This window comes from Scleropages formosus, chromosome 3 (assembly GCF_900964775.1).
Source record: "Scleropages formosus chromosome 3, fSclFor1.1, whole genome shotgun sequence".
Taxonomy (NCBI): domain Eukaryota; kingdom Metazoa; phylum Chordata; class Actinopteri; order Osteoglossiformes; family Osteoglossidae; genus Scleropages; species Scleropages formosus.
The window spans coordinates 14,692,193-14,705,238 of record NC_041808.1 but is presented as its reverse complement, the minus strand read 5'-3'; the positions used below and the strand labels follow the sequence as shown (position 1 = coordinate 14,705,238).

The 13,046-nt window shown below is 39.2% G+C and overlaps 1 long non-coding RNA gene across 3 annotated transcripts in view; it reads right to left on the bottom strand.

Annotated features, from left to right (window-relative positions):
• Positions 1–275: 275 nt before the first annotated feature.
• The window catches only part of LOC108935103 (uncharacterized), a 72,147-nt gene continuing 59,376 nt past the window's right edge, over positions 276–13,046 (bottom strand). For 2 of the 3 annotated variants that reach the window (XR_001966180.2, XR_001966179.1), the window contains 2 exons: positions 7,566–7,643; positions 297–350 (listed from right to left, as the gene is read on the bottom strand). This is a non-coding gene — a long non-coding RNA (uncharacterized LOC108935103). Of the gene's footprint in view, positions 351–7,544; positions 7,644–13,046 lie in introns of all 3 variants that reach the window. The other variant, XR_003797576.1, reaches the window with a different exon arrangement.

The window sequence follows — 13,046 nt, the reverse complement described above, 5'->3', positions numbered from 1 at the left end:
TATTAGTTTAAAGATAACACAGAATTATTATTTTAAGGCCCGTAAAGGGAATATGAGTATTTTTAAGGGCTTGAAAAAAATACAAAAAAAACCTTTTAAAGTTGTTTACACTGAAACATATTTATAAGACACTTTGCTTAAAATTTAACATGCCAAAGAGAAAAATGCTAAATTAAACCAGAAACATCTTTCAAAGAAGCCTAGAAAGCTTTGAGAGAAAAAAAAAAAAAAAAAAAAAAAAACACAGCATCTGATTCCATGTTCATCTCCCACTTGTCATATCGCACTTGCTGCACTGGGGTATGAAAATGTCTTGATATTGGTTGCTCTGCACTTGGCTCTGTCTGGAACTGGAAATAAAGAAAAACAAGAGTTGTAACAGAGAATTCTTTTGGTGGGTTGCCTGTGGTCTGCTTGCACGTTCTGTGAAGGAAACCTAAGTCTTTAACAAGATGTTTTGGAAGACCTGGCCACACAGGAGATGTGTATTCCAGATTAGGTTTTATGGATGTCACATAAATATGTAGTAAGACGTCTGATGGAAGACCTATGCTTAGCCACACTTTCTGTAAATTTCAGGCCCTTGGCTGCTCTTTCTTTGAACCTGTAATTGGCTGCTTTGTCATGGGTGGGGTCAGAAATTATTTGCACACTGAGGGATTTAAAAGCCTCTTTTCTACCTTTTGGTTATTTATTGTATGTGGGCTAACCGGTCAGGAATGGGGTTTGGTAAAGCAATTGAGAGACATTATGTCTTCCCCTTGGTCCACAACTCAACCAACGTCAGCCACCATTTCAACAGGAGAGAGAGCGAGAGCAGCCGGGATTCAAATGGTTAATGGTTAATGTTCAAGACCCTGGTTATGGCCTACAAATGCATCAACAGAACTGCTCATAGCTATTTACAAGACTTGATCAACCGCTACACCCCAGCCAGACTGCTTTGCTTGCGTACATCTGCTCACTTGGTGATCCCACACACAAAAAATAAAGCACCGCGGTTCTCGGTTCTGGCTCCGTTTTGGTGGAATGACCTCCCCCTCTCACTCAGAACTGCTGAAACACTGTCTACATTCAAGAAGGGTCTGAAAACTCACCTTTTCCGAACTCACTTCGCCCATGATCTCTCAAGCTCATGTGTGGTGCAAATGTTCATGCACCGTAACTTTCTGATCATGTGCAGATATGTCTGTACACAGCCGCTACTCCTGTATTGTATGAAATTTTTGTCTAGCTTTTTTTAAAAAAAAAAAAAAAAATTGTAGGAAGGTATCAGGATCAGTCTATCCTGCGTTTTATGGACCTACTTGTGCGATGAACATCGGTGCATAAAGTGGATAGAAACAAACTAGGTTTACTTAAGAATCACGTGTGCAACTATGTCTCCCTCTTTCTCCTCATTTAATGCATAAATTGTATTTCTCTGAGATGTACATTGCTCTGGAGAGAAGCATCTGCTAAATGAATAAATGTAAATGTAATTTGGTCACAACATGCTAGACGGTCATTATGATACGAGACTGGTCCTGCACTTGGTGAGCAGAGTTTTGCCAAGTGTTTTTCATGTCAAGCATATGCAGAAAATGCAGCAGTGCTTATTGTTATTTTGAATACAAAACCGGTCCACTCACACTGGGGTCTCAGTTTGAAGCTCGTTGGGTATCAGGAACTAATTTTTGCCTAACAGTGGGGTTCCCTTCCCCATTCCATTTACTTATATACTTACAGGAGACCCACAACATCTAATAGAGGAGTGTGAGGAGACCGCTGGCAAAATGGAGGTTGTCTGTTCTTGAGTACACCACTGACTATTGATTTGTTCCTCTAATGCAAGAGCTGCGTGAAATCCACCCTGGATCTGAGTGAGCCAGTTAAAGCTAGAGTTAATTTCTCTGTCTTGAGAAGACCGACAGGGCCACTGTCAGAAGCACCTTCTGCAACAGCATCTTCTGCCACAGCACAATAATTTAGCCACAACTAAAGTCCATTGTGATTTTTTCTTTTTGCCAAAGTGTCACACGCAGCATCTAAGCTTCAAATGACACCTTCTCAGACTGCAGAAAAATGACAGTGTGAGTTATTTTTTGCCTTGTGTATCTCTGTGAAAACTATGTTCATAGTAATATCTGTCAGAGACATAATGCAGTTCATTCCATGTCTTTAATAATAGCCATGAAGATTGAAAACTGTTGTAAAAACACACACACGCACACGCGCACACTTTCTGAACTGCTTGTCCCATACAGGGTCGCGGGGAACCGGAGCGTAACCCGGCAACTCAGGGTGTAAGGCCGGAGGGGGAGGGGACACACCCAGGACGGGACGCCAGTCTATCACAAGGCACCCCAAGCGGGACTCGAGCCCCAGACCCACCGGAGAGCAGGACCTGGTCCAACCCACTGCGCCCCCCTGTTGTAAAAACTACTAGGAAATTATCTTCATTATGAAACTAAAACATGCTTGGTAATTTTAAGAGAACAGCGTGAAGGAATGTTTAGACCACACAATAAATTAAGATACGATTGCTGTACCAGTGTTTTTCAACTGTCCACTATGACTTTCTACAGTTGTACCTGATTTTGATCTGAATAAGAGCATCTCCAGAACTAGTATAAATAAAATGCTTCTAGTACACAAACTAAATATCTTCATTTTTATAATATGGTTTCCAGTTCTTCAATTCACAGAAAGCGGAGATCTAAAAACACTTTGTGAGTGCCTTTGAGCTTCTTCATTTTTGTATTACTGCTTGAGACTGGTGATATGAAAAACAAAACGAAATATTAAGTGTTTTAAGGAAAAAACAACATCAAACCAGGATTTCGTGTATTTATTCATGTGTTGTGGGAAACCACTGTTTTGGGAGCATGGGTTAAAGAAAAATTATTTATGACAAACACTAAAGTGAAAGGTGGGGGCTGGTGTGGTTTTTACTAGAAAATTTTGAGTGTGAAAGCTTTTTTGCTGCATTTTAAGTGACTTTTGAAAGGTATTCTTGGTTTATGGTGACAATTCACTTTGACTGTTTAGGATCAGCCTGGATTTTTCAGTCACAATCAGTTCATTTTTGTTTTTGTTAAATCCAATATGTGTTAATTGTGGAATACCTGTAACAGTGGGAAAAAAAAACTGGGCAAATGTTTCAAAATAATTTTCTCTCTTCTAAAGAATATTGCGGTCATTACTTAAATTAAATAGTTATTGCTGTGATTACAAACTTATTCATTCTTAGCCTTTTAACAATTAAGCAATGGGAATTGATTAATCCAAATGAGGTTCAATACTAATTTATTTTCTTTTGCTTCAGGGAATGATCAAATGAATGAAACATATTTTACCGAGTTAAAGGAAACTGCAGTAGTTTTCTCCAGACTGACATGAATTCTGTTTTGCTCAATTGAAAAAACAAACCAAGTCCTCTGTTTAATGTGTTCAGTTCCACTTGGTTTGAATCGTGTGAATTATTCAATCAAGAGCTAAATCATGGCAAATTAAAAGCTCAGCTGGAACAAAAACCAACAATAAAGGGGTATGACAAAACCGAGGATGAGATCCCCTGCTCTGGAGGCTTGGCCACACCTGCTAAAATGCACAACAACTGGGCTTAGCCCTAATGGTGCACAAACACGCTCCCATAATGCTGATCTGCGTCAGCACTGATAGTCCACCCCCTCCATCCAGACCCATCTCCCCTTATTTTTTTCGGTTATGTAATTTTCTTTGATGTTGCAACAGGCTTTTACCATTTCACGAAACACAATGTTACATATCCAGTGCAATTTAACTGAATTAATTCATGTTGAAAAACACACCTTTATAGACAAGTGTATAACAAAGACAGAGATGCAAAGTTCGCCAGGTGCCCCACTGGCCGGTGGTTTTGCATTAAAATGGTCTCGGCATACCATAATGCACATAGAACAGAGATAAATCTGCCTGTGTGTAGAACTGTGCCAAATTCTATTCCAGTGAGAATTACAATATGGAGTAATACTGCCATCAGCTTCGACAGACTGAATCTCTACAGCCTTACGTGTAATGACTAGCTAGGCCGTTGACAACTCAGTGAATCCAGTGATAGGTTATCAGCGGCAGGCATGCTTGATTTAAATTATTGGAGGAATATAATCATGCTGTAAAATATTACCCACTCACTCACTCACTCACTCAATCACCCATTTTTGTTAACCCTTCGTCCAATTTAGCGTTGCTACTGTCTGGTGTTTATCCCTCGTGCTAAGGGCGCTAGGCTAGCAAAGGCGCATCCTTTATGCACAGTCCATCACAGACTAAAATGTAAAAATGTTAAATAAGTCAATATGAGGAAAGATTTGTGTGCGCTGATCTCGAGAATGTTCATTTTCAAGAAGGGATTCTGGCAGTTTTAGGCCATGTGGTATTCTGTTAAAGTGAACAGAAGTTCTGGTACTTGTCCAGTATTGCAAAGTGGATCTCTGAGAAGGTCAGTGTAGAAAACACTCTAATTTGCTCCAGGCAAGAGGCTGTTTCACAACTTCCTGATTCAGGGCCTTAAATATTGTTAGGATCCTTCCTTCTCTGAGGCTTTCAGAATGGAAATGAAAAAGAGAATTTATGCGATATTCACTACAGTTCAATAGCACATTTCTGGATTTCCTTCATATTCAAATCGTGGATTAATTCCAACTGTTGAAAGGCCACTTTTGCATCTAAACCAACTGTATTAGTGGCCATCATCCAACATTACAAAGCCAGAGGCACACGCGACATTGAAAAGTCTGGCTCCTTCTCAACTTAGCAGAAATGAAAAGGCTAATAAAAGAATATTGTGTGATTAGCAATGTTTGACCTATTGATTCCGCAAACGAAGCTCTTCACTGTCACTAAGCTAACAAAAAACATTAATCTTTTCATAAGAATGATATGAGAACATTATAGGAGCATTACAGAATTAAACGATGCACGTCTGGCCTTTTTACTTACATTTGTGTCAGTGCTGTACTTTTAATTGCACAAAACATTTTTTGTGTATCTCCAATATCAATTTTACAGCTTGGTACAACTTACTATATACTGTATATAAGAAATATGGTGTTTGTTATGAATGGCTATTGCACATGTTCTTTCAAAGTTTAGATAACATTGCGTGATGCTTCCATTTAGTTTTAATTTAGTCTGTTTACAATGCCTTGTGATAGACTGGTGACCTGTCTAGGGTGTACCCCCCTCAGCCTTGCACCCAATGATTCCGGGATATGTTCTGGATCACCGCAACCCTGCTCTGGACAGGCGGTTATTAAAATTGAATGGGTGGATGTTTACATTGCATACTGCTGTGTGCTCTCTGTGTTCTCACTCAGTATATTGCTATGACATATGGTTTCAGGGTTACATCAGGTTTCCTGGAAATAATTTTCCTCCATTTTATTTTTTTCTTTTTTGGGTAACTACTCAAACTTAGTATTTCCAGATCTGTAGGAAATACTTAAAAAAAATGCACTTTAGTTTGTATGTTTCAGACAATGTTGTCAACTGAAATTTATTTTATTATTCAAAATATTATTTAGAACTGAATTTTTCCTCCTTGTCATAACCTGCTCTATAGTTACAACTGCTATGCTCCTCCATCTCAAGCCACTTGGTGGTTCCACACACAAGAGGTTCTTGGTTTTGGTTCCAATGTGGTTCTCACTCAGAACTTCTGAATCACTCTGAGTGTTCAAGAAGGGTCTCAAAACACATCTCTTTAAGACTCACTTCCTTCCAGATCTATTATCTTCTCCATTAATTTACATTATATTATTTACTAATACCTTTCTGTTTTAATTCTACATGCTGATACTCATGTGTGGTCAATGTTTTGTTTTAACATTTTATGCTTTACCAATTCTATATAAGTGGGGGCATGGCAGCATGGCAGGTTTGGCCTGTGCCTACTATGTCATGGGTGTGGGGTTTGAGCCCCATTTGAGGTGCATTGCACCAGACTGGCGTTCTGTCCAGGGTGTGTCCCCTCTCCCTTCGACCTTGCTCCCTGTGTTGCTGGGTGAGGCTGTGGCTTGCCACGACCCTGCTTGGGACACATGGTTGTAGACATTGCATTGCAATTCTATATACAACTACCCATGTAATGAACGTTGGTATTCATTCATTTAGCTGACACTTTTCTCCAAAGCAACTTATAATATTAAGCTACTTACCCATTTATACAGCTGGGTAACTTTACTAGAGCAATTTAGGGTAAGTACCTCGGTGAAGGGGGGATTTACAACCTCCAGGTCCAAAGGCAGCAGCTCGAACCACTATGCTACCAGCTGTCCCAGATGCTATCATACTTAGTTCAAAGCTTCTGTAAAGATTTTTTCAGAGAATATCATAATAAAAGCATTTGGTTGAAACTGCAGTGTACTGTTCAGTAATTTTATAGCCTAAGGATACAGCTTATAAGAAAACATTTACATTCTGGAAAATAATGTTGGATAAGTTAAACTGGAATTTCTAATTATTTTATTTAATATTTTGATTAACCTTAAAAACCTTTTACACTGTTAACTTTTTTATCTTTTTAATTAATTGTTTTTGTAATGTACGTACAACCTTTAATCATTCTTCTGTATTAACAAGAATTGCTCCTACAAAAACAGTAATAAAAATTTTATATAAAAAGATTTAAATATTGAGTAACATGATAGGAAATGACAGTCTCATGCTGTGAACTGTGTCCTGAAATCTGCGGCAATTAGTGCTTTCACCTTCAATAATTTGTAATTATATATCAGAATGTGGCATGGCACTGCAAGACAATAAAAACGTGTCAGATTTATTTTAAAACAGAACAATTTTTAAAAACAGTATTTTAAATGTCTTGTCATGTCACATTTTAGCTGCATTCTAGCATTTGACACTCTAGCTGTGAGTGGATTATTATTGCTATTTTGTTTTGTTAGAACAGTCATCTTTCATCATACAAGGCAGCTGTCACAAAAAGTTACTACTGCACTGTAGTGGACTTATTTTTTTAACATTCAAAAATTTGTATCATGTTGTATAGCTGACATTCCATACCCCACAATGGAACATGACCTATAATAACTGTGGAACATCAGCTTTTTTTTCCCAGTGCTTTTTCCACTTTTGGAAAAAAATCTTGTTCAACCAAAATTCCAACGAGGAACTGTTAAAAATTCCTTTACTTTCATCGCCATCATTTGGCCTTCATTCTGTCACTACAGGGTTTTAGAAGAAGGAATTTTAAGGAATGTAATTTATTTTGTTATTCCATTTCAAATTTGCTACTGATTTAAAATCAATGCCACTGCATATAAAAACCTTACGCCGTAAATAAAAGGAAGCATTTCCCAAGAAAAAACACATTTGGAAGGAAGTGGGTCAGGCTCTCAGGCAAAATGTTTGATGCTGAGTGCTGGTCTGCTCTTTAACAATGAGTAACCTGAATGGGCCCAGTTCCTTGCAGCACCTTTCAATGTAACTGATGTGCATAAAAGAAGCTCAACAATCCACCAGTGCAATTACTGAGGTAGGAAGTAGCCAAGGCCACACCTCACCTCCTAGACTGACAGCCGTACCTGGGGGGCGGCGGGATATGGGGGCTTGATAGGTGGAAACGAGCACCAGGTGTGGCTCTTTCACCTTTATGAGACTCCCTGTAGAAAGAGACATTTGTTCTGAGTAAGAAGAGCGACTTTTGAAAACAATGTTTGATGGCTGTGGTTCTTTTGAAGGTAGTTCTGGGGTTTCGGTACAGTTTTACTTTTCAGTGCTTCTTCCCGTCACCTGAAAGTGCTTACTCTTTTGTCGTTTTCTGTCATTTTCTTTAGGTTAGTGGTAGTGCTGATTTTGTTTTTTGTATTTATTTATAATGATGGAATTTAAAAATAAAACCTTCAAGTCCACCTACCCCTGGCTCCCACATGATCGCTGCTTAGAGCACTTGTTGTGCAGTGTCAAGATTTTTCGCGGTTTTTGTGAATGACCTCTGCTTTTAAGCCCTCGAGAAATTATGTGTTATAAATTGAAGAAATTAAAGTAGCAGCAGTAGCAAACAGGGCAGGTGAAGGGGCGAAGGTTGAAAATGCTTTTGTTTGTCAGGTGCCAGTGGCTGGCCGTGAGTACTTACTGAAGGTCTGATATTGCTGTCCAGTCAGAGGAGAAGCTGCAATTTAATATTTTTGCAAAAACTACTTGGGCCAAAGCTGTGGAATTTCTATTGCTAATTCCAACTGAAATTTTATATGTTCATGCAAACAGATTGGGGCACTTCATGTACAAAAATAGGGAAACAGTGAAATATGGAGCATAAAACATCTCCATACAGCTTTCTGATTCTAAGTGAGCGTCTGTCTCTTCATCTGGGAGTGAAAGAACCACTTTCAGCTGCTAAAAATGGCTCAATGATCTCAGGCAACAAGGCAAGACAGAACTGTCTATATCTGGAAGCTAGAGTAATAGGAGTCGGAATAGGGACAGTAGTCTGAAAAACCAACCAACCCCTCACATGATCTGAAAGGACTGTTTCCCTACCCTTTCCAACAATTGTCAGGACAAGGGATTACATCTGAAGATACAACATACTGTTCATTACACCCTTGTCTGTAGGTTGAAAATAATGCATGATCTTGTTTAGCAGCTACTACGGGAAATTCAGTGTAGTTTACCGTATATGTCGGACAAAGAGTGGCGTGGGCCAGTTGTACAGCAAAACTGACAGTGACTGATTAACCGGGGGAGCGATCCTGAGGCTTTCAAACACGGTGCTTTGAGGCTGCTATCATAGTCACGGTAACATGCACACTAGTGAGATAGTTTGATTTCTTGGACTTTAAAATCTGCTGTGCCACCCATAGTGTCATTAAGCTGTTTAATTACATTCCTATGTCTTAAAGGATAAAATGCATACCACTTTAAGTCATGTTGAAGCTTTACCTTAAAAAGCCCTCAGAATCCTTGGTTTGCCTCAACCAAGGAACAAACTTTTGTCTTTACCAGCTACAGCCTCTATTCTTGACTCCAGGCCTTGACTTTATTGTTGTAGTTGGTATATAAAGGCTCGCTGACTCAATTTTTCCTTTGCAGTTCTGTTCAACCGCATTGATTTTTTTCTCCTTTTTCAATCCAAAGCAACTTACAAATGTTCCAACTGTGACTTTGCACATTCATAGCGCAGTGTTTTTACCAAAGCAGCTGAGGATAAGTGCGTTGTACAGAGTCACCTTGTTCCCGCTTTTATGAAATTATTTACTGCGTCGTCCCTGGGAATCAAACTTGCAATCGCCGGTGACGAGCGCGGCTTCCTCTGCTGCTATGCTGCACGCTACCGACCTTCAAAACCCATAAAAAAATCTCAACCACTGGTATACCAAAGTGTTCCTGGGCTTGCTGGTGACGTGCGGTCACAAACACAAGCCAAAGCGAAGTTCAAAGTGGGTGCGGGTAGACCAGCTGGGTGGGCTGCAGTGTGGTTGCTCGTACAGAACCATTGAACTTCTGCTTATGGGTGCAGCACTTTCGCCACCTGGGAGTGTGTGCCCTCTGCCTCTGATGCTGGAGAGTGGTACTTATTTCTCACCGGGACTCCAGCACAGAGGTCTCCTGATACCCCTGCATTTTTAGCTCACTCTCAGCTGGCGTGTCTAACCGGGTAAAGACCATGAGGTGTTTATTCGCTTTTGAGTCTATGGAAAACAGTTTTTTGTTCAGCCTGCCATCAGTGGGCTTCACTCTGCTGCATTAAACTATGCAGAAATACATTTGTACATTCCACTTTTTGCTTGCATGGCAATTATCATTCTGTAGTGTGAAATAAACTCAGACACTCAACAAAAAGATACAAAATTGTAATCATATGTTGTGAATTGTGCACTACAAGTGTGGATTTTTTTTCATAAACCAAACAAGTAATTTGAAGTGGTTGTAGTACCACATGTACTCAACTTTTTATTAACAGCAATGGAAATCCACATTATAATGAATGCTGATGTTCAGAGTGCGGAATTATTTATAGATACCATTCCCTTAATGATTGAAATCTGTTTGCCTTGCTTCGGTAAACACGTGGAATGCGGGCTCTTTTATATTCAGGACATTCCAATTTCCAGAGAATTTGCGGTCAGTACGTTGGTGTATCATATTCCAACATTACCCTTACCCATCGTAAGGAGTTTCACATTGACGCAGAACCTACAGTCAATGATTTGTGTTCTCCTTATGAATGTATAACAAGGCATTAGATGTTTTGCCATCTTAATGCAGATAAAATTATTTATTCAAAGGAAGTCTTTTCTATAAATTTATTTTACAGACATGATGGGATTAAACTGGGCCAGTTTGTCAAAAATATGGTTTTTAAAATTGATTTCATTGATATCAAAATTGCCAAGGTTTCCTTTAAATCTCTCCATGATTCCTTAATTACTCTTTTGCTGTAACCTCCACGACCAGACAGCAAGTATCATATGTTTTCCTCTTTATGATGGAGACGCTCGTCTGTTTTCATTTAAACAACTTGTTAAAAGAAAGCATCTTTAAACTTCAGCATTGGCAGCAACAGCTGCAAAACAAAGTATGAACATTTTTTTTCATGAAAATCTTTGCCACCATGTTCCACAGTCTAGTGAAAATCTCTACTAAGAATCTATTAAATCTCATTGTGTTCATTATTCAAAGCTTTTATAACCAAACACCTTGTGCTTCCAGAGCTGCCACTTTCTTTTAACAGTGCAGTTAAGTAAACAAGTACGCTTGGTTGTACTAATGCACTTATTCTGAAAACAATTAGCATTTGAATTCACAGACTGAGTATTGCACTTTTAAACCATGTTGAAGTTCAGATTCACAACTTTTTGCCATTTCTCTGCTTTGTGCTGATTTACATTTTCAATTATTTTGCAAATCACTGACTCACCACCTGCTGGAACTCAAAAACAAATATAAACGAATGCAAATGCTGTTTATGTATGTTGCAAATATGAAATTGATTTTCTTTATGGACCTAATTGGTATGCGGAGTACGTTATTAGCAACATGCTTGAGAAGGTAATGTTGCATGAAAATATTTTATCAGTTAAAAATGAAATGTGAGGTGTTAGGTGCAAGGCTTTTCCAATTAATGGCTCAGATGAATAAAAAGCAAGTGAATTTTTTTAATTATCTAATTCAATTAGCATGCTAATTTACAGGAATTCCACTCATTTCTCTTCAGTTAAGTAACACTTATGTGGAACACAGAGGTCAGTAAGTGATTTATGAGTTTTATATGAAAATAAATGCTAAAAAGCTGCAACACTAATTGGAAAAAAACAGGTGTGATATCATCAAACACTCGGAATCCATTTATTGTTTATAAAATGTAATTATATTACCATCCTTTCTTGGCTGCCCAGTAGAGCGATTAAACTGTAGCCCTTCTGTGCTCTTACATAATTTCACCTGAATTGTTCTTCCTCCACATTATCTAAGCAATTTCATTCTGACTTTAAAAATCTATATCTCTGTAAATCTGTAAATTGATTACTGGAATCCAGGAGTGTGTTTTAACGCAAGAAGGAATTCCAGCAATATAGGCAGCAACACGTGGCCATGACAATTAACGGAACTCGGCAATTAAACTATATTAGGTCAGTGCACCCTGTCAAATGGCTAACAACGGAATGATGACAACAGAAATGTTTTTGGGTGTAACGTGCTTGAACTCTCCAGAACTGTTCAGCTCATTCAGAGAGCTACTCCACCCATTACAGAACATGTACTGTAAAGAAAAGAAATCAAATCGTGACTTGCTGTCTCTTATGATAGTATACTATGACTATGGCCACAGTTCCGGTGACCCGATGGAGGTAAGCTCCGTAACAAAAAGACAGCAAATATACTGTAGGCAGCAGTAGCTGAGATTGTAGGACATTAGCTTTCTGTTGTTTCCTTCATTTCTGTTTAATCATTTAGCAGATGTTTTTTGTCCAAAATGGTTCTATGTACTGTATATCTGACAACTTTGCCCAAGGTGGCTCGCAATGCCAGATGGACGCCACCGAACTCCCTGCAATAATCCGGCCAGCTATACAGCAGAACAATCTAAAACATCAGTTCCCACACATAAAAAACACACAACAATTCACTTGAAACTCATGTCTTCTGGCTGTGGGAGGAAACAAGAGCACCCGGAGGAAACCTACCCAGGCGCTATCCACTGCACCACTGTGTTGCCACCTTCAGCGCAAGCAGTACTCAGTTACCTGAGAATCCAATAAACACTCTCCTGAGTTGCACACATCTTTTGCACTATGGATAAAATATCTTTTTTGGAATAAAAGTGTCATTTGAATAACACAGTAATTAGAAATACTATTACAAATAATAAGACTTTAAATACTAGCACTACCACTACTATAAATAGTAATGCTACTAATAATGGCACCAGCAACAACAAGAACAATAATAATGATAATAATGATAATAATAATAATAATAGAGCTACCAATGACACACAAACACATTAAAGTAGGAAAGAAATTAATCCTACTCGCTGAGAGTTAATTTTCCAGCTCCTTGCAAAAACAGAGCCCTGTTCTATAAACCTGAGAAAGTTTCAGCCTCTGAGATGATACCATCACACAAATACGCCCTGTGAAACAAGGCAAGTTATGCATGAAATCACATTAAAATAACAGTGACGCGAGCAGCATTTTCAGCTGTTTGTTCCTCGCTCCCAGGAGCCCCAGAATAGCCTTGTGAACCCTCGGCATGCCATTCCAGGGAAAACCATTACGAGTGAGCAACGGTGGCCGTGTATGCGCACCAGATGCAGCTGCGAGAGCCTAGCGAGCTCTCGAATGAGACCAACCTGCTGCGTGCAGAGCACCCGACCAAGCTGCGCACGGCGTGCCTAATGGCAGCGAGGCGCTAATTGGCACACAATGAGCTTTCGGGTACGTCTGTCAAAGCCCGTCTGCTGACCACCTTTCGTTCGCTGCCTTATGACAGAACTTTCAAGAGCCCGAGCTCATGCGCGATACGGCCTTTGACGGGAGGTGAACGTACGTACCATGTGTCCG